Here is a 22,754-nt window from a genome sequence, read left to right on the forward strand (position 1 = left end):
GAGATAATGAAGAATATGGAATATGAAGGCAAGGGAATAGGAGCTTATGGCCAAGGTATTTTGAACCCCATCCAAGTGGAGGAATTGCCTTGATTTACAGGATTGGGTACATTGAAGGAGAATGTTCAAAGGCAGTAGAATCTTCTAAGAAATTATGGAAACCATCGAGGAAAGAGGATGCTAAGAGAACATCATATCTTCCCATGAAAGAGAGCATTGCAAAGGAAGAGCTAAGACAAGTAGTTCTCACTAGACATGTAGGTTTTAACCCTATACAGAAATTACCTACATACAAATTCTAAAACACAGAAAATAAACAATGCAAGATCATAACACATAAAACACATATACACAAAGATTTTCCCCTGGATCCCAAAACCAGGACTACCAGCTTGATTTTTCATTATGTTCCTTTCAATGTTACAATACATATTTATACATGTCAAAGCATCCAATACCATGGACCGAAAACCATCACGTCCAAAACCGTGGACCAAAAAGATCGCGTCCAAGACCATGTGAAAAAAACATGCACAAAACCATAGGTAGGTCTGCCCAACCTAATATAGGGTCTAAAAAACAAAATTTTCAGGGGCGCTGCCCCGGACCCCATAGAGGGGGGTTACCTGCACCCCTCAAACCTACTGTGACCCCCTCGCTACGCAATCGGCTCAATGAAGGGGGGGATTCCCCCCCCCCTCTAACCCCCCGGTTAACTACATGGGCTAGCCGTGGAAAGAATATAACACAACCCAAAAAGACATGCAACAAAGACAACCCATGGGGTCTTCACTCAATGAAATTATTACATAGCACGTGTGTTCGCGACATACTAAAGAATACCCTTAATTTGACTACATATTGGAAATTACCTATAAAAATCATTTTATTTCCCCTACCAATATGAACCCAATACACCTTCCCAATTTAAAAAATTCCTACTTTCACTAGATATTGTAGGTATCTATTTTTTCATTAACATTTTTTATGCCCCTTCATATTTATATCCCTTTATTTTCATTAACAATGGTAAGCAAATTATGCAGCTAGAAAGAATAACCTGAACACTAGGTAGCTGAAAATTTGGATGTTCCAATAAAAAAAAGGAAGATATAAGTTTTTTGGTTTACAAATACATATCGTGGAAAATTTTAATGGAAAATACGTAGATCCAAACTCTCGATTGCGTTTATCTTCTATTAAATACTAGAAGAGATACAACACAATAGTTCAACACGAGATCTTGATAACCAACACAATGGTGCCCATTCATCTCACTTATAGAATAAGAAGAGGAGCAAAGTACAATGAATCCTACCCTAATCTAAAGGGTGTTAATTTTTCCCACATCTCGAATAGTAAAGTCATTCACTGATGCCAACCTAATTCATCACCTCATTACACTTCCCCCTGAGGAGCAACACTCTTTCCTGGACAAAATCATTGCCCCTGAAAGTAAATCCCTTCCCTATGAGAAGTGGTTCCCAATAACCCTCTCTCAAAAATCCATTCCACTCATCCTGACTGCAATTTCCTACTTAATGGGCGAAGATGACTCACAAATAGTAAATAAAGCCACCTAGGGGTTTATGCATAAGATGAAGCAACCAAACTGTTTACTTAATATCCCATTATACCTATCTACTTCCATAAGCCTTCAACTTTGTTTATTCCCTCCTTCCTCCTACTTTCGTTACTATTCCCTTCTATTTTACCTGTTCTTGCATACTCATGTCGAGGAGTTCCAATGTCTAGATCTCCAAGTATCCTCTCCCAACAAACAACAAAATTATGTCTTTGACTGGAATGTCTCAGTGACGAAGAGGCCTCTCTTAGGTGGGTATCCCCAATTTATCTCGACTTTCATGGTTATTGCTTACCATGTGAACTTCGTCCATATCATTTTCCAGTATTCATGCCAATGAGGATCTTTGACCTTAAGTTCATCTAACACATCCTTAGTGTAGACCTGCTTCATTTGGTACCAGCAAAGAATGGTTACATCTTCAAGATGGGACAAACAGTAGGCCCTAGTTTGGTAAAGACAAGGAAGGCTTTTAAAATAGTTGAGGCCTTACTAGAATCCATGGAGCTAGAAAATGGTGACACTTGCCACTATGATTCCCAAGGCCTCATTGCCCGAAGGAGAGAAAAAATTAAAGCTTTGGCTTTTGTGCATGAACCTAAGCCTGAAATTGAATGAAAAGCTAACTTTGACTCACAACCTCTTAATACAAAGATGGAGACCAAGTCCATAGTCAGTATGGCAAAATCATCAGAGAGGGCTACTGACTCAATAGGGGGTGTCAATATAGTGGAGGATCACATAAATAAAATGGTTATATTTCCGAATCCAGAAGAGGAAGCCCGAGTCAAAGCGGAGCAGAGCCTCATGAAGTTGCAGGACATGGCTACTTTCAATGAAGAGTTCGATAGGATCCTGCAAGCTGGGATACCTAACATTTGGGGACCTTATGGGGAATTGTTTCCATAAGAGTAGTATAATGAGAAGATGATAGAAACAAAGAGTAAGGTAGGGTCTTATCATTAGAAAACAACTACTCTAAAAGGACCAGTCATCCTAAATTTCTCAAAGAAGGAATTTCAATTACTCGGGATGGTTAGGAGTCTGTTTCACCATAGGTTGGACTACTCAGGGGTAATTGATTTCAAGGTCAACTATAAAAGGTTTAGCTATTCTCCCCAACCTCCTCCAACCTTATGGGAAAGATGTGAACAATTCAGTAATCCACCTATCATGAATATGGTTCCTCCTCGGGCTCCGCACACGCCTCACTAGGCCTCATCATCCAACCGCTCTTGAAGATTCTATGAATCATGCCAATGTTTCACATTTTAGACTATTTGTATGTTATCTTTACTTACTATTTTTTACTTTGATGAGTTATCATGAGTACATTTTAGTTGAAACAGTTGTGCATGTGCACACACTGAAGTCTTACGCTATTTTTGACATAATCAACTGAATCACGAAATAATATTGCTCTAACGACCTATCTTTGTCCATAGAGGCCTATATATGTGATTTTTATGAACAAAGGAAAGGTTCATGATTTTGGAAAGAAACTCTGTGTTATTTTTTAGAACGCTCTCATTCTTTTAGTGTATGTGTTATTCAGAATATTAATGCATATCAATGGCGATTCCTTCGTTCCAGGATTATAGTATGTCTCCTCTCTTTTGTAATTTCATAAATGTTTATGTTCTTCTTGGATTTTGCATTATGTAGTTGCGAGACATGTTTCCTTCCCTTTGCAGATTCATTTGAATTAAGATGTTAATGAAAATGCCTTTCTGAATTTTTCGAAACTAGATCTCTAAATGCACTCTGTGAGCCTTCGCAACCATTACTATTCGATAACATTCATTTGTTTCTAAATCCATATAAGTGTATAATACTTGATATCTCGAGCTCTATATGATGGGTTTCTTCTATTATTTCTTTTGTTGTCACATTCACATTAAAGGAAATGAGTTGTAAGTCCTTGGGTGATTTTGGCCTCCGTTGCTTGATACTTTATATCACTATATACCAATTATGTATAAAGAACTCATGGGTTGTATATTTCATAAGTTGTTTGAACCAACTAAGTTCAATTTGTAAGAAATATTGTAAATTGTGTTTTAAATCCTTTGAAGAATGGTGAGAGATGCGAATGAAAATTTTTACAAGGTGTTGGCTCAAATCCTCTTGAATGTTAACCTATTAAAACAAATATTGGTCATATATTCATTAATTTTAATATTAATTTTATTAATATCATATATGTAGATATATATAATTATAAAAAAAAAAATTGTTTTTTAGATATATTTAAAAAGATATTTAAAAATATTGGTCATATATTCATTAATTTTAATTTTAATTTTATTAATATCATATATGTAGATATATATAATTATAAAAAATATAAATTGTTTTTTAGATATATTTAAAAAGATATTTATATATATATATAAAATATATATATTGAAATTTTTTATATTATTTTTGCCCTGACACTCTACAACCCAATATATGAGGGAGATGTTGTTACTTAACGTAGAGTTACACTAAAGAAAAATATTAAAAAAGATATGTGTGTCTACTAATGTATATTGTATATGTTAAAGACATGTGTAGCTTTACTTTAAAATAAAAAATTAATTAAAATAAGTAATGTGTTGACTAATATTAACAAACTCAATTTTGAAAAGTATATATACACAATTTAAAAGGAGATCGGTTATCTTATTCATTCAATAACAAAGAAAATTAGGTAAAGGAAGGAGAGTATTCAATTGGGCATATCATGTACTCTGCTATACTAATAACAAAGTAAATTTCCTAGCATTTAGGTTTTCCATTGTGTGATTTATGTAATAATAATAACCAAGTCAATTTATATTTTGTGGAATTTTCGGTTGTGTTAATTTATATTTTGTTGCATTCAGGTTTTGGGTTGTAGGAAGGTAAACACAATATAATGGAAGGTGCTCAATAAAATTAGTAGGAGTGAGGGGAAAAATCGAGTAAAACGTAAAAATTAGTAGGAGTTTTCGGTTGTGTGATTTTTGTAATAATAATAATCACGTAAATTTATATTTCTCTGACTTCATGTTTTTGGTTCTACGAAGGTGGGGTGGTTATAAATATTAGGTAACATATAATTTTGTAATATTATATTTTAAGTAATCAACATATTTGTAACACTTAATATAGATGTGTTCCATCTATAAACTTAATTAATAAGCTTATAAAAACGTAATATTTATGATATGACAAGATTTTTAATCATGAATATTTACCATGGATATTATTAACTTCTAAGTAGGTTTTTTACAATATCATGGGCCAATACCCGCAAGATAAAGATAGAGAGGGAGATGAGGGAAGAAAACTATAATACCATGGGCTACTACCATGGTTTATGAATACCATAGGTCATCTAAAATTTTGATTATTATGTTATGGATCTAGGCTTTTAATTATTACAATACCATGGGCCAATACCATGAACAATACTTATTTCAAAGTAAAAACATTTTATAAATATTTTATTTTAATTTTATTTTATAACATTTTTTAATTAAATCTAAGAGCAAAAAGGTTATTATTACTTTTGAGGTATATCTAAACCCTCCATCCTCACGACTACTAACAATATTTTCATAGAGATTAAATGGAGGTTTCAATAAATTAAAAATGAGAATACTTTTATTTATACATATGTGAAATTTTTATAATATAAATAATATTATAAAGAACTAGGATAGATGCATCTTAACCAAGGATCCAAGCGAAGTGAGAAAGAAAAGTGATTAACAATGATAGGGGAAGGATAGTGGATGATTCTTCTAATCTATTTATTATTGTATTTTCTTTAAGATGATTGATCTAAAATATAAGTTTAATATTTTACAACAAATTATGTTTTTTATTAATTTAATTACTTTGTTAAATACAACATAATGGGATCATATTTAAGAAAGAAAATGAGATGGATGGAGACATGTATATGGAGGGGGGAGAGGGGGAGAGAGAGAAGGACAGAGGGAGGGAGATAGTGACATAGTTGGAGGGTGGAGAGAGAGTGTGTGTATGATGGGGGAAAAGACAGAGGGGGGTGGGAGAGAAGGGGAGAGAGAGGAAGGAAAAAGAGAGAGTACTTGATAGAGAAGAGAGAGAAAGAGGGAGAGACAGATGGAGTTAGAAGGGGAAGAAAGACATAGAGAGAGAAAGGTGGAAAGGGAGTGACAAGGGAGAGATGGAGAGTCTATGTGTGTGTGTGTGTGAGAGAGAGAGAGAGAGAGAGAGAAGGAGAAGAGACAAAGAGGGAAAGGAAGAGGGAGAGATAGGTATATATATAGATAGATATGGGTAGCGCGCGAGAGAGAGAGAGCATGGCACATGTTTATGGGTGCGTCTTTTTGGATTTTCTGGAACCGGAATTTGGCAGAAAATTTTGAGGTGAAATTTTGATTTGTGTTATTTAAATCTTGATTTATGTTATTTAAATTGGTTTTTCAGTGCACATTTGGATTCACCACCCTGTAACACCCCTAGGACACTTTGATTGTGCAAGGATTACCGATGAAGCTTGTTATTTCAATAAATTGCTACTGGATTTTAAAAAAAATTGACCAGAAAAACCAACCCTAAAAACTTTCAAAAAGTAACACTAAAGACAACTCCATAACTATATTCTCTATACTTCCCCACAATTAACTGCACTTACCTCAATACTTCCCCACAATTGACGGCAATTGACGGCACTTAGCTCTAATGGCCGAATATAAAACAAATATTCGGCAATACGTCCCTATCAGAAGCACCAACCTAAAAAATCTAATAATAGGGTTGATGGAAAATCAAGTGTGTTTCCCGGGTCTACCTGACGTTAATATTCAACGGAGAGGGGGCATAAATATTTGGCCTTAATATTCAAAGGAGACGAGACATAAATATTTTCTATCGGTCCATTTTCTTGACTCGTTTCTCTTTCTCATGGCAGAGTATTAGCGACTGAACGCTGAAGAAGAGAACCAGTGTCACTATCGCTGCGTTTAGTTTTAATATGTCTCGTTCTCTTCTGAGGCCAGGCACGCAGAGCGTACGTAAGTTATGATGTTGTCAATATTTTTACGAAGTGTATGATAAAAAATATAAACTTAACATGGATCTGAATTAGTGGTTTGCGAGTTGGAATTTGAAAACAATATTTATTTATGGTTGTCGTGGGTATTACCTAACAATTCGGTATTTTCCTATCATCCAAAAAAACGTCAAACAGTATTTTAATATCATCGCTAACCATTAAATTCCAGTCTAAAATGATTGCACCATGGGTAGAAATCTGGCTGTATGTTTATGACAAATCTTTCACTAAAAATCTAGAAGTTTGCACGTTACATTCGACCGAAAAATCCTTTAGTCGGTGCCGTGCCACTACTAAATAAACATCCACTTGTGTCAACGTTGAGTAGAGTTTGAAAGTGACATGACATCAAGAGTTATGTTTTAAGGCTCCTTTGTTTGACAAAGCAGGTCACATAACATGGAGGGCTCTATGCGCACATGTTGCGTGTAGAAGGAAGAGGGTAGTTTAAAGAGTTTGCCATGGGTGGTTTTGTTTTTAATATGTATAAATAATTTTTTTATTATAGTTTAGTTTTGTAAACATGGTAATTGGTAAATATTAATGTATACGAATAAATTATAAAATAAACCTAAATCTACTCATAGATTAATTATATATTTATAAAATATTTATTTATTATTTTCTAATTTATATAATATAAAACTAGTCTACGTCTATCTCAACATTGGATCTATCAAGTGTCGAGAGGAATCAAGTCTCTTGAGGTGCAAATTTATTTTTTGAGTGTAAAATTTGAGGGAGAGATAAGTGTATATATATATATATATATATATATATATATATATAGTTGGAGGGTGGAGAGAGAGTGTGTGTATGATGGAGGAAAAGAGAGGGGGGTAGGAGAGAAGGGGAGAGAGAGAAAGGAAAAAGAGAGAGTACTTGATAAAGAAAAGAGAGAGGGGGAGAGACAGATGGAGTTGGAAGGGGAAGAAAGACATAGAGAGAGAAAGGTGGAAAGGGAGTGGCAAGGGAGAGATGGAGAGTTTGTGTGTGTGTGTGAGAGAGAGAGAGAGAGAGAGAGAGAGAAGGGGAAGAGACAGAGAGGGAAAGGAAGAGGGAGAGATAGGTATATATATAGATAGATATGGGGAGCGCGCGCACGCGCGAGAGAGAGAGAGAGAGAGAGAGAGCATGGCATATGTTTATGGGGATGAGATAGAGAGACGAATAAGGAGAGATGGAGGGAGGTATAAATATAGATGGCAGGGGGAGAGAGGAAAGAAGATAAATATAGAGAAAGTTAGGGAGAGGCAGATAGACTGAGGCAGGGCAGAGAGGGAGGGGAAGAGAGAGAAGGAGAGGAGGAGGGAAGAAGAAAGAGTTTCAGAGAGAAAAATGCAAACAGAAGTTAGATCTAGAAAGTCATGAATATTTTAGATTTTCACGAAAATAGATGTATTGATTTCAAGGTAGTTGTTGATTTCTAATCCTATTTGATCAGATGCACTATATGCATATTCAAAATAAATAAAAAAATTACATTCAGGCCCTGTCGAGCATTTCCTTTCTCCTTACTCACACGCTGCTTCTGCTACTTCATTTCATTCCTAAACAAGACATGAAAACATCCACGGTGCTCTGTTCTGGTTTCTACCTTTGTTTTCGTTTTCACACTGATGTGCGTTCCACCGTTTCATTACAAAATGGTCAACACCACAAAAAACATGACACATACAACGCATATGCAATACATAAAAGAAACATAACACGTAAATACGTTTTACTATGCCCATACCTCCGTAAGGAATAAAAAAAATTAAAATTAAAAACCTTTTACCAATACTCTACGAACACATTTAATTTCATTTATATTTTACTGGCGGTCACCCAAAATTTTTACGTAATGTCATGTTGCAGGCTTGTATGCAGCTTTGGATGCAATCAATGGTGGACAGTCTTCACACTAATCCAACGATCATCGCTCACCCAAACAGAACGAATGTTACGTCCCGATAGAAAGATGGTTTTGTAAAAGTTACAGTGGACGCGCGTCAAAAAATGATTGCATCAGGTGAGATTTACAGAATACCACTTTCACAGCAAAAGCGGTCCGATGAGCTTGGTGGTTTTCAGCTGAGTTAATTCGCACAACAGTTGTAAATTAATATTTCAACACTCCCCTTTAATTTCAACTGCTGGGCGTTCAGTCATTCCCAAACACTTCCTCAAAAATTCAAAACTTTTCTGGTCCAATGGCTTGGTCAGAATGTCGACAACCTGCTCTTGAGTCCTGCAATGTTCTAAGACAATTTCTCCATTGCTTACCAGTTCTCTGATGTAATGAAACCTTGTGTCAATGTGTTTCGTTCTCTTATGAAACATGGAATTCCTGGATAATGCAATAGCTGAGCTATTGTCACAAAAAATCACCGTCTCTTTTGCTTGCTCTTGGCCTAAGCTCCTTAACATTCTTCTCATCCAAACTGTTTGACATGCTGCTGTTGTAGTTGCGACATATTCTGTCTCTGTTGTAGACAACGCTACAATAGGTTGTTTCTTAGAAGCCCATGAAATAGCTCCTAAACCCATGTGAAAAACATAACCGGATGTGCTTTTCCGATCATCTACACTTCCAGCCCAATCGCTATCAGTGTATCCAATTAAATCTGAACATTCTGAGACAGTATATAAAATGCCAAACATTTTAGTACCTTTAACATACCTCAGAATTCTTTTTGCTCCCTGCCAATGTGCCTCTTTTGGCCTCTCCATGAATCTGGAAATTAAACTAACAGCATACATTATGTCCGGCCTAGTTGCAGTCAAATACATTACGCTGCCAACTATGCTCTTATACAAGCTAGGATCAAAATCCTTGCTGTTGTCCTCTTTGCTGAGTTTTAATCCCATCACTGTGGGAGTGATTACTGCCTTGTTGTCCTGCATATTGAATCTCTCTAATACTTCATTAACATATTTTGTTTGTGAAATAAAAATCCCATTTTCATTTTGATCTACTTCTATTCCTAAGAAGTATCTCAGCAAACCCATGTCAGTCATCTCAAATTCTTTTTTTATGACCGATTTGAAGTTTTCAATGAGGTAGTCATCATTACCTGTAAAAATAAGATCATTAACATACACCACAACAATTAGTAATTTACCATCCTTTTCTTTGATGTAGAGGGTGGGTTCTCCCTCACACTTTGCAAATTCATTTTCCAGTAGATAGGAATCTATCCTACTGTACCACGCTCTTGGCACTTACTTCAGCCCATAAAGAGATTTCTTCAATTTGCATACTTTGTGTTCTTGGCCTTTCTTTTCATAGCCTAGAGGTTGTTTAATGTAAACCTCTTCCATTAATACTCCATTTAGGAATGTTGACTTCACGTCCATTTGGTAAACTTTCCACTTGTTTTGTGTTGTTATGGGCAGCACTGCTCTCACGGTTTCCATTCTTGCAATCGGTGCGAAAGTTTCCTCATAGTCTCTCCCATACTGCTGCTTGTATCCTTTGACAACCAACCTTGCCTTGTGTCTTTCTATTTTGCCTTCAGCATTACTTTTGGTCTTGTAGACCCACTTAACTCCAATGAATTATTTTCCTTTTGGTAGTTCAACCAAATCCCATGTCTTGCTTCTCTCTATGGCATTCATCTCCTCATCCATAGCTTCTATCCATTTCCTATCTTTGATTGCATCTTTGAAATGAATAGGGTCATCAACATGACAATACAAAGAAAACAACGAATTCATTCCTTCATCATAAATATCACTTAAATTTCTGAATTTCTTACCTCTTTCATTTGGTGTGCAAGTGCTTGAAGATGCAGTTGAATTTCCTCCTTGGGGTGTGCTAAGAGAAGCACTCTCATTTCTCTTCAAGGGTGTCTCTTGCTGTCCTTGTGTTGGCGCTACTGTTTGGGGATGTATTTCGACCATCTTCTCATCATCTTCATCATGAGACAAATAGTTTTTAACATTCACTATTTTCTCTATGCTTCCATCCCAAGCTTCCTCCTCAATGAACTGAACATCTCTGCTCATAAAAAACTTCTTGGTGGATGGGATATACAACCTGTAAGCCTTGGATTCCTCATTGTATCTGATGAAAATACATTTCTCCCCTTTGTTGTCCAACTTCTTCCTTAGCTGATCTGGAATGTGTGCATAAGCCACACAACCAAAAGCTTTCATGTGGGTGACTCCTTGCTTTCTCCCACTCCATGCTTCTTCCGGCACTTTATTCATCACTACTTTTGTAGGACACTTATTCAAAATATATATTTCACAGTGTACAACTTTAGCCCAATAATCATTTGGCAAATGATTTGCTTTCAACGTGCTCCTCGCCATATCCATGATGGTCCTATTCTTCCTTTCAGCAACTCCATTTTGCTGCGGGGTGTACCTAGCTGTAAACTGCTTATGAATTCCATTTTCTCTACAAAATCATAGAAAGTCTTTGGAGATATACTCACCTCCTCTATCAGTCCTTAAAGCTTTGATATGTAGCCCGCTTTGGTTTTCCACAAGTGCCTTGAAATTTCGAAATTTTTTAAACACTTCACTTTTGTTTTTTAGAAAATAAACCAAAGTTTTTCTGGTGAAATCATCAATTAATGTTAGAAAATATTGGCTGTCTGCAAGTGATGGAGTTTTCATCGGTCCACATAAGTCTGAGTGGACAATCTCTAAGGGTGCCTTTGCCCTTATGCTTTTCCCTCATGGAAAACTTTCTCTGTGTTGTTTCCCCAAGATACAACCTTCACAAAGGCTGCCTGGTTTCTTTATCAATGGTAATCCTCTTACCATTCCTTTCCTACTCAACAAGTTAAGACCTCCAAAGTTGAGATGTCCAAATCTCAAGTGCCACAACCAGTTTTCATCCTTTGGTACGCTTTGGAAAGCCTCTTGGGTAATTGCTGTAATTACTTCTTTGTTTTTCAAATCTGCCCTTATTCTGAGAGGGAACATCCTATTCCTTGTAATCTTTACTTCAACAATGGATCATTTGCTGTGTGCTCTATCCATGATGGTGCATACATCATTCTCAAAGAAAACATTGTAACCATTTTGAACAAGCTGTCCAATACTCAAGAGGTTACACTTCATTCGAGGAACATAATAGACATCTGCTATGGTTTTCTTTTCACCTTTCTTTGTAAATATTTTAACTTCCCATTTTCCCATAACAGAAATTTTACTATCAGTCCCAAGTGTGACTTGTGACTTCACACTCTGATCTAAAGCAGAAAACATGGTTATGTTTCCTATCATATGGTTGCTACAACTGGAATCTAGAAACCATATATATTCACTGTTTGTTTCAGCCATATTACAAGCTAACAACACATTATCTTGGCTGATATTTTCTCTAGTGATATGTGCACTAGATCTATTACTCATATCATGCTGCTTCTTCCTACATTCATTTGCATAATGCCCATATTTTTTACAGTAGTAACATTGGACATTGGATTTTTCATACCTTTGTCCTTGAGCATGATGATGTCCACTTTGTTGGCTGCTGCCTTGGCCTTGGTTCTGATTTGGATTGCTGCCTATTCCTTGAGCATTTGCTGAATTGTTCCTTCCACCTCTGTTTTGGCTTTTGCCTCTTCCTCTCTTCTTTCCTCTCCCTTGACCTCTTCCTCTTCCAAATGACATTTGGGTCTTGAAGGCTTGCTCTAGAGATGAGTTTTCATTTCTACTCAACCTCTGCTCATGTGTTATCAGTGATGCATGAATTTCATCAACTGAAAAGTTTGAGAGATCCTTTGTCTCTTCTATGGTAGTGACAATCACATCAAATTTTGAGGGTAGGACCCTCAATATTTTCTCCACAATCCTCCGTTATTCAAGAATCTCTCCATGAGTCCTTATTTGTGTGACCAGACCAATTACATGTGTGAAGAATGAGTCAATATTGTCTGACTCCTTCATGCACAGATTCTCAAAATCTCTTCTCAGCAATTGTAGTTTTGCTATCTTCACTTTCACCATGCCTTGATAGGCTGTCTTGAAAGTTTTCCATGCTTCTTTGGATGTTTTGGTTGCTACTATCCTTGGAAACACACTCTCATGCACTGACTAATATAAAAATACAAGGGCTTTTGAATCCTTCTTTCTATTACTCTTCAGCAGATCTTTCTCTGCTTGAGTCAATCCATTAAACTCATCTTCATTTCCTGGTTCTTCAAACCCATATTCAACAAGTTCCCATAAATCTTGAGAAGCAAACAGGGCTCTCATGGTTATTGCCCAGTAGTCATAGTTTTTCCCATTAAACGGTGGGAGCTAGGTATTAAACATACCCATGCTAGTGCTTGTGCTGGCTATTCCTTGCATTCTCAGCTATGCTTCAAATATTAGACTATGTATTTAAAATACTGATTGTTTCATCAGCAGTAACACAAAGAAAACTTTGAGAAATACCTTGGATTCTTTTGCCTGAGACTTCACTCTGCTGGAGAACTTGTTGCAGTGAAAAAACTCCTTTCCCTTCAGCTTCTTTAACACCTTCAAAGAGCCTGGATTAGCTCCGATACCACTGTTGGGAATTTTTCTGGTAAAATTACAAAAACGAATTAACTGAACACAGAGACAATGCTCTGTTTCTCTCCAGGATCTTAGCATAGGGAGGCTATAATTGATTTATGAGAAGAGAGTATTACATACACCCACAAAATATTTGTATTCATTAAAATATAATGCCTGATACAAAATTCATCCTCTTTCTCTCAGAGGGATTCACCAAAATAATTTCAACAAAATTACTATGTCTCCATAAAAAAAAAAAAAAAAAAAAAATACACAGCTGTGTGTAAATTTTTGTTTACATTTACTGCTGTAAAATAAAAAGTATTCTTACCTATGGTGCTGCACTTTTACATTCATATTCAAAAAAAAAAAAATTACATTCAGGCTCTGCCGAGCATTTCCTTTCTCCTTACTCACACGCTGCTTCTGCTACTTCATTTCATTCCCAAACAATACATCAAAACATCCACGGTGCTCTGTTCTGGTTTCTACCTTTGTCTTCGTTTTGGCACTGCTGTGTATTCCACTGTTTCATTACAAAATGGTCAACGCCACAAAAAACATGACACATACAATGCATATGCAATACATAAAAAAAAACATAACATGTAAATACGTTTTACTATGCCCATACCTTCGTAAGGAATAAAAAACATTAAAATTAAAAACCTTTTACCAATACTCTACGAACACATTTAATTTGATTTATATTTCACCGGCGGTCAACCAAAATTTTTACGCAATGTCATGTTGCAGGCTTGTAAGCAGCTTTGGATGCAATCAACTGTGGACAGTCTTCACACTAATCCAAAGATCATCGCTCACCCAAACAGAACGAATGTTACGTCCTGATAGAAATATGGTTTTCTAAAAGGTACAGTGGACGCGCGTCAAAAAATGATTGCATTAGGTGAATTTACGGAATACCACTTTCACAGCAAAAGCGGCCCGATGAGCTTGGTGGTTTTCAGCTGAGTTAATGCGCACGACAGTTGTAAATTAATATTTCAACACCTATTTGATTGCTTGCACTAGATGCATTGATTTCAATTTAGATGTTGATTCTAATCCTATTTGATTGTTTTCACTAGATGCATTGATTTTAGTGTAGATGTTGATTTCTGATTTGATGCAACAAGATGTATGATGTACATTAATTTCAAAGTAATTAGATTAATAGTGTACATTGATTTCAATGTAATCACATCTCTACCTCCTCCATCTATATCTCTATCTCCCATTGTCTCTCCTTCTCTATCTCTTAATCTCAGCCCCTAAACATACATACTCTCTCTCGATATCTATCTATCTATCTCTCCCTTCCCCCCTTTCCCCTCCCTCTCTCTCTCTCTTCCCCTTCTCTCTCTCTCTCTAACAATTCTCTCTCCATATCCATATCTCTTCCTCCCTCCTTATCTTTGCCTCTCTCTTCTTACCTCTCCCCCCATCTATATCTTTACCTCCCCTTGTCTCTCCTTCTCACCCCCTAAACATACACTCTCTCTCTTAGTGTAAGCACATAAAAATTATTCAACCATAAATACAATACTTGAATTTTCATCCTAAATAAAATGTTTTCTTACTTGAATTTACAATTGGGTACATTCTTATTATTCCCATTTTCCATCATTCAACATTGTTAATTACTTTACATTCAAACACGGTAATATAAAAAAACTACCATTGAAAATGATCTGGGGTTGAACACGGCATAAGTGACAGTGATTGACTTTCGAGAAAAATACTATTAGTATTAAAGAGCAACAGAGACAAGGTATGTTGTTTACTACAGTATCTCGTGTTAAATATTTGAATGGTCTATGATTCCAACTACTCTTTTCATATGATCGATATGCGAAAATTCAAAAAAACAGTTTCAGATTGATTGCATTCACATTTTCTATCTATCAAAATTGTTACATTGACACTTTTCACTCAAAATTTGTATTTCATCATTTTTCATCATTCAAGTTACTAATACTCTCTATCATCTCAACGAACTGAGGTAACTAAGAAAATTTTAAATTAAATTGACCAAATTAATCTTAAACAAATTTAACATATTTAAAATTATCAAAATAATTAGATGTTCAGCAAATTGTTTATGACCCCCCACAATTGAAACCAACCTAGATCCATCTTAATACCGGATCTATCAAGTACGGAGAGAGATCAAATCTCTCAAGGTGCAAGCTTTTCCTCAAATTTTACACTCAAAAAATAAGTTTGCACCTCGAGAGATTTGATCCCTCTCGACACACTTGATAGATCCAATGTTAACATAGATCTAGACTAATTTTATATTATATAAATTAGAAAATAATAAATAAATATTTTATAAATATATAATTAATTATAATTTATTCGTATACATTAATATTTACCCATTACCATGTTTACAAAACTAAACTATAATAAAAAAATTATTTATAGATATTAAAAACAAAACCACCCATGGAAAATTCTTTAAACTACCCTCTTCCTTCTACCCGCAACATGTGCGCATAGAGCCCTCCATGTTATGTGACCTGCTATGTCAAACAAAGGAGCCTTACAACATAACTCTTGATGTCATGTCACTTTCAAACTTTACTCAACGTTGACACAAGTGGATGTTTATTTAGTAGTGGCACCGGCACGGCACCGACTAAAGGATTTTTCGGTCGAATGTAACGTGCAAACTTCCAGATTTTTAGTGAAATATTTGTCATAAACATACAGCCAGATTTCTACCCATGGTGCAATCATTTTAGACTGGAATTTAATGGTTAGCGATGATATTAAAATACTGTTTGACGTTTTTTTGGATGATAGGAAAATACCGTCCGAAATGTTAGGTAATACCCACGACAACCATAAATAAATATTGTTTTCAATTTCCAACTCGCAAACCACTCTTTATATTTTTTATCATACACTTCATAAAAATATTGACAACATCATAACTTACGTACGTTCTGCGTGACTGGCCTCAGAAGAGAACAAGACACATTAAAACTAAATGAACAAGACACATTAAAACTAAATGCAGCGATAGTGACACTGGTTCTCTTCTTCAGCATTCAGTCGCTGATACTCTGCCATGAGAAAGAGAAACGAGTCAAGAAAATGGACCGATACAAAATATTTATGTCTCGTCTCCGTTGAATATTAACGCCAAATATTTATGCCCCCTCTCCGTTGAATATTAACGTCAGCTAGACGCGGGAAACATACTTGATTTTCCATCAACCTTATTATTAGATTTTTTAGGTTGGTGCTTCTGATAGGGATGTATCGATAAGTCAGGGGAAGTCGGCATTTTTATTTGGATTGCCGAATATTGGTTGGCCATTGGAGGTAAGTGCCGTCAATTGTGGGGAAGTATGGAGGTAAGTGCCGTTAATTGTGGGGAAGTATTGAGAATATAATTATGGAGTTGCTTTTAGTGTTATTTTTTTTTTAAGTTTTTATAGTGGTTTTTTTTTAATGAATTTAATGATGTTATTACAATGGGATGTTATTACGATGGAGCTTCGCTGAGCCAACTTCCCCCTATTACTACCTCAAATTCATGGAACTATCAATCACTTAGGTTTCATTGATCAACAACATCAAATTAGAAGGTGGTCATCTTGTGCCAACAAACACACTTTGTTGTGCCTGCCCCGACCGAACCTGACGCCATTGATCATTCAATATCGTCTGGTGGTAATGTCTTACCTGCAGTAGCATTTAAATAATGTCCCTTAATTTCACCCGTCTCAGCCTGAGCCTTATTAATTGCTTCCACACGAATGGAAAAGGAACACCAAGTGGGATCAAAGAAACTAGCGAACTGATTACTAAATAGATACGAATACGTGCAAATTCCAACATCGTTGGTTACACAGCCCATTGTTCGGGGTATCGCCGCTATGACTGGCATGGATCATCTCCGTGGAGGAGGGGGTAGGTCGCGCTACGTCCAAGAACAATTGCTCACCAGGCACTGTAGCGCTACGTCCATCCAAAACAATTGAGGGATGGTAAAATAATTGAGGGATGGAAACTTACGTAACAATTTTTTTAAAATTTGACAGTAATTTATTGAAATAACAAGTTTTATTGATAGTTTTTCCACAATCAAAGTATTTTAGAGGTGTTTCAGGGTGTTGAATCCAAATGTGCAATTAAAAAATTATTTTAAAATTTAAATAACACAAATCAAAATTTCACCTCAAAATTTTCCATCAAATTCCCGTGAAAATCCAAAAAATCGTACTATAAACAACTTCTATAATTATTGGTAAATTAACTAATCAGGATAAGAATGACGATGCTGAAGACAATGATGTGTGACAGAATAGTGGTTGATGGATCACATCCAAGATGTGTGACAGAATAGTGGTTGATGGATCACGTTTGAGACAATTGTATGTTCACATCAAAAACCCCACGGGCCAATGCCACCTATCCGAATAGTCGTCCGAAAGCGGAGCCACACTCAGTGTAGCGAAGATTATGCGTTTGGAATTGAGTTTCTACCAGGGTTTTCGATTGCAAACATCGTTTCCACCGTTAGTATTGTTGAAAGGACCACCTGAACCTTAGATACAATGTGTCCATTTACTGAACCACGCGTTCATGGTTGCAAAGTATGTTTGTAATGTTGAAGAATTGTTGCTCGCGAGTTTCGATGAGCAAACCAACTATATCAACCTCTGTTTTTCTCTGTTATACCTTAAATTCAATGACCAGCTCTGAAATGTTTATGAGACAACAATATTTGATTCACTGGTAGAGAATGTTTATGCCAGCGGATTCAATACTTCTACGGTTGAAGCGAAAAAGAACAATAGTACTGTTTGTGGGCAAGGAAGATTTAGATTCTTCCGACAGCAAACAATGCACATTCACGACTAAAGCAAAGTTTGTTCAGGGATGTTGCAACACTTCTGAATTCATTCAGATGACTACATCTTGCACTATGATAATCATAATTTTCACAACAACATTGATGGTGAAGGAGAAGATATTATTTGCAACACTCGGAAAGAAATCAGCCACAACAGTTCACAACTGTTATGAAAGCCCTACTCTCGAATTGTACAACTAAACCCCAATGGAGCCCAAGGCTTTTCTTTGCAGATTCAGTCGATGACCCTTCTAGTTTAACGACGAAATATACTGCTTATTGCAGTGCTGGAGATAACTATCCCGGACAAACTGTAGATTGTGCCTAGCAGATGCCTTAGAAAGTATATTTGGATTTCATATACCATTCCCGTATTACAAACCTCTTATTTCATGTTTCGATAAGTCCAAGATTTCTCCCATCGGTAGTCGGAAGCAGAACTTAGATTGGATGTAACTAAACGAAAAGGAATGCTCTGTGGCCTTGTGTAACTAGCATACATAGATCTATGCTAGTTTGGCATGGAGGTGAATAAAATGTTAAAGGCGAACTGAAATTGATCCATTGGAAAATGAGTTGCAACACTGGTTTCTCAGCAATACTACAGTTGATTTATAGTTTGTTACTCGAAACATGACCAGGAGACCCATTTCTTGTTCTGTTCCTATACCCGTTTCTGTATTGACCTTACATCAGTACATTTTTAATCATTTTCATGTGTATAATATACACAAATGCAGGGGTTAAATGCAGGGGTTAATGCATAATGGGAGTAGTGCATCCTCTCAAACATAAAATCTAGGAGGCATACGTAGGTCATGGCATACAAACACTGAGTTATATGCAATGTGGAAATATATAATAGAGAGGATGTAAGTGATTAAAAGAAGTATCATATTTACAACAATAACAACTAACAACTATGTTCCATTTCAAAATTTGTTGTTTTATATCATTTGTTTCATAAAATTTATGAGTATTTGATTCAAGAAAATGGAAGTGTGCTTTAGGTAAGGAAATTAGTTTAACCATCAAGCATTTATAGTCATGCACAACAAGTGCCTCTGTAATTTCTTGGTTGAACAATTTTTATGCAATACATGATTTCTTCTTATTCAATTTCATGGACTAGAGCATGTATGTTATAATTTGGACAGTTAGGAACTTTCTTGTATGTTGTATGCTTTCCTTTCTTTATTCCCAAAGATGTTTCATGTAAGAGCCAAAACAAGTTAGGTGTGTGGGAATGAATACTCCACAGAACACTTACCTTAATTGCTTGTTTTCAAAGTGTGTGATAAATGAAGGGAGTGAGGTCCATTATTATAGAATAAGTTTTTCATGTCTTTGGGTTCTCTAAATTCTCTTAAGAGGATAGTTTTGCAAGTAAAATTTAGTTCATTGGTTTAATTTTCATATTCAATCGTCTCATTAACTTGCAATTATTTCATCGACACCCAGTTTCTCCATAATGGCAACAACAACCATCCAATTTTGTGAGCTGGTTGGAGGAAGGTCTATTCAATGAAGTTGCTTCATAGGTATAGAGTCTAGACTAAATGGAAGCCATTTTGTAAGTCCATTGCTTGAAGGTTTTGGCTCAGTATTCAACTGGAACTTTAAACTTTTTTCCAATTTGATATGTACTTGTAGGCTTGTAGCCATTTTACAGCTAGACAAATGTTGTGCATGCGCTAAGGATTGATTGTTGACTTGTTATCATATCTACCTATAAAATTGATAATATCCATATTTTTAGTCGTGGAAGCGAATCTCTATCATTTGATCTTAAAATATATTAGATTATTGAATTGAAGTTTGAACTTGAATACTTACTAGTCACTGATTCTTTTTGTGTATATTTGGAGAAGGAAAGAGAACTAGGGTGTCGAGTGGTGGTGTGTCTGTGTGACATAACTTCTCTTATAAACATATAAGACAAGTTTATAAGACATAGGAACATGAGGTATATCGAAACTGGCAGAGAAGCTTAATGTTTTCAGCTAATGCTAGCATTAGTTTACTTTTTGAAGTGAAATTTCCAAATGCCAAGCTAAAAGATGAATATAACCTATGCTTTTAGACTCTCTGGCCTCGGAAAAAGGCCAAATAAAACAATCAAACTAATTTATATTAAAGAAAATAATTATTCATAAAACTAACAAATTATTTGTCATAATATTTAACTTAAATAAATATTAAAACCACCATTTCAATTACTATAATCCCTGCTTTACCTACCCAAAAATTAATAATAATAAAAATAAAAATAATATAAGGTTAAAATTTGATATAGGCCTTTTACTATAACTTCAAACAAATTTGAAAAAAAAAAATGCCAGTATTGCAAACACTCTATATCGTTTAATTCGAAACCATGCACGTGTTTGCAAATTTTTATGTGTAACATGACATTTTTTTCCATTATAAAGAGGAAACTTTACATTCAACGAGAATTTTAAAATATTACGGAGCTTTACACGATATCAAAATATTACTTCCACTTGAATAGTTTGTTGACTGAAAGATACGATAAATGACTCATAGTGACTCTAACTATGTGTATATAATTGATTTGATTGGTAGATTATTAGTTTTTTTTTAATAAGTTTTATTGTTTGTAGTATGAAAAATGTGTTCACCTTTAATTTTTTAAAATAAAATTTTTGTTGAGATATTAATATAATTGTTTGTGAGGTATTATTATATTTATTTCTATTGTTTGTTAGGTGTTATAGGTGGCTTTGATTTTCTTGATATTAGTTAAGTAGAATTTTTGTTGAGATATTAATATAATTGTTTGTGAGGTATTATTATATTTATTTCTATTGTTTGTTGGGTGTTATGGGTGGTTTTGATTTTCTTGATATTAGTTAAGTTTAGTAGAGTTGTAGTTTAGTTTTGTTTTGTTGTAATTGATATTAGTTAAGTTTAGTAGAGTTGTAGTTTAGTTTTGCTGTAATTATTTATTGTTGATGTTTTCAATGTAATTCTATTTAACTTATTTTGAATATTGAGAAGAGGTTCGTTCCATTCTAATTTTTGAGTTCATTCTCTGTCTATTTCTACCTCTGCGTTCTTTGTCATAGTAACAAAGCCAAATTACATAAGACTCAAAAAAAAGCTAGCTAAAACACCAAAAATTTGCGAAAACACCAAAATTTGCGAAAAAAATAAAAAACCCAGTTGTGAGAATTTGCAAAAGAAATCAACAACCCAATTGTGTCCAACCAAGTGAAAGCCAAAAGGTCACTGAAAACGAAGTGATCATTTGTTGTGTTTGACGCACAGGGGAAGTTGAGTTTATTTTCTTTTTAAATTGGTGAAGGGGAGCCAAAGTAATGCACCCTAAGAGTCTTGAAGCCTGGATTATTAACGCAACCTAACACCCTTGTTACTAACGCATCATACAACGCACAAAAGTCGTATTAGTGCTGTAATCATTACTAACGCTCGACCCCACTACAAGAGCTCGCGTTAGTCATCATCACTTACGTGAATTTGGAACTCACGTGGCTCCGTGACAAAAAAATATGTTACAGTAAGAAAGGTATTGCTTGAAAGTCAAGTCTGGTTAAAAATCTCCAAAGTCTTTTGTTTCGTTCAAGCCAAGTTTTTTTTTTCGTTCGATCCAATCGTTTCATTCCCATTCCGGTCCCTTTACAAGTTCCTTTAAAGCCATTTCATATTAAGACGGGATGAAAGCCCTTTTCAAAAAGGAAATTTGTTATTTAAACAAAAAGATTTTATTAAAGTGTCTTATTTTTTTCCGAATTTGTAACGAGTTAAAAGAAAAGAGAGTATTAAAGTGTTTTTATTTTTATTTTGAATTGGTAAAGAGTTAAGAGAAAAGAGAGCGTTGCATTTTTAATTAAGGAGATATTTTTTTAAGTTTTAAAAAGAGATTTAAATAAAAAGGGGCATATAGCTACATTAAAATAATGGGTTTTTTTAGTGTTTTGTTATAAATATTAGTTTTGTTTGGCAAAAATTATGAATTTTGATCTTTACAAATGAAGACATTTCTGCAAGCCCAAGAACCTTGGGATACACTTCAGAACGCCTATGTAGAGCCAACCCAAGAAGCACTGGTAGCCATGACCAATAATGAGAGGAATGCAACTATTCAATTGAGAAAGAAGGAACATAGAGCCAAATGTTGGATATAAAACTGAGTCGATGACTCTATCATTGACAAGATAATCAATGTGTCAACATCAAAATAAGCCTGGGATATTTTGAAAGCTGCGTATCAAGGTAATGATATAGTGAAGACTGCTAAATTGCAGACACTAAGAGCTAAATTCGAAACCCTGGAGATGACTAACACATAGAATGTGGACCAGTTCATGACTAGAGTCACGGGAATAGTGAATCTTATCAAAATCATTGGTGAAACCATTATAGATCAAAAGATTTTTGAAAAGTCTTTCAAAGCCTACCGAAGAAACATGACATGGTTGTAACAACTATTCTGGAATTCAAATATTTCACAACTTTCTTAGTAGAAAAATTAATTGGATCACTTATGGCACATGAAATAAGATTTAATGTGACAAAAGAATCCATAGAACAAGATTTCGAAGAACAACCCTCTCTTGGTAGAGGTGGAGGAAGAGGATATAGAGGCAATAACAAGTGAGGTGAAGGTAGATCAAAATATCATCATGCAACAGAGTAGTTGAGACCTACACAAAGCCAAATGCAAGGAAGCAGGACATTGAGAAAAT

At 35.2% G+C, this 22,754-nt stretch overlaps 1 pseudogene; it reads left to right on the forward strand.

The window, feature by feature from the left end:
* Window positions 1-19,565, forward strand: part of LOC149156292 (uncharacterized) — a 47,246-nt pseudogene extending 27,681 nt beyond the window's left edge.
* The last annotated feature ends 3,189 nt before the right edge of the window (window positions 19,566-22,754 follow it).

The sequence above is a fragment of the Pinus tabuliformis genome, chromosome 9 (genome assembly GCF_031772625.1).
Source record: "Pinus tabuliformis cultivar Carrire ecotype Pingquan chromosome 9, CPIR1, whole genome shotgun sequence".
Classification (NCBI taxonomy): Eukaryota; Viridiplantae; Streptophyta; class Pinopsida; order Pinales; family Pinaceae; genus Pinus; species Pinus tabuliformis.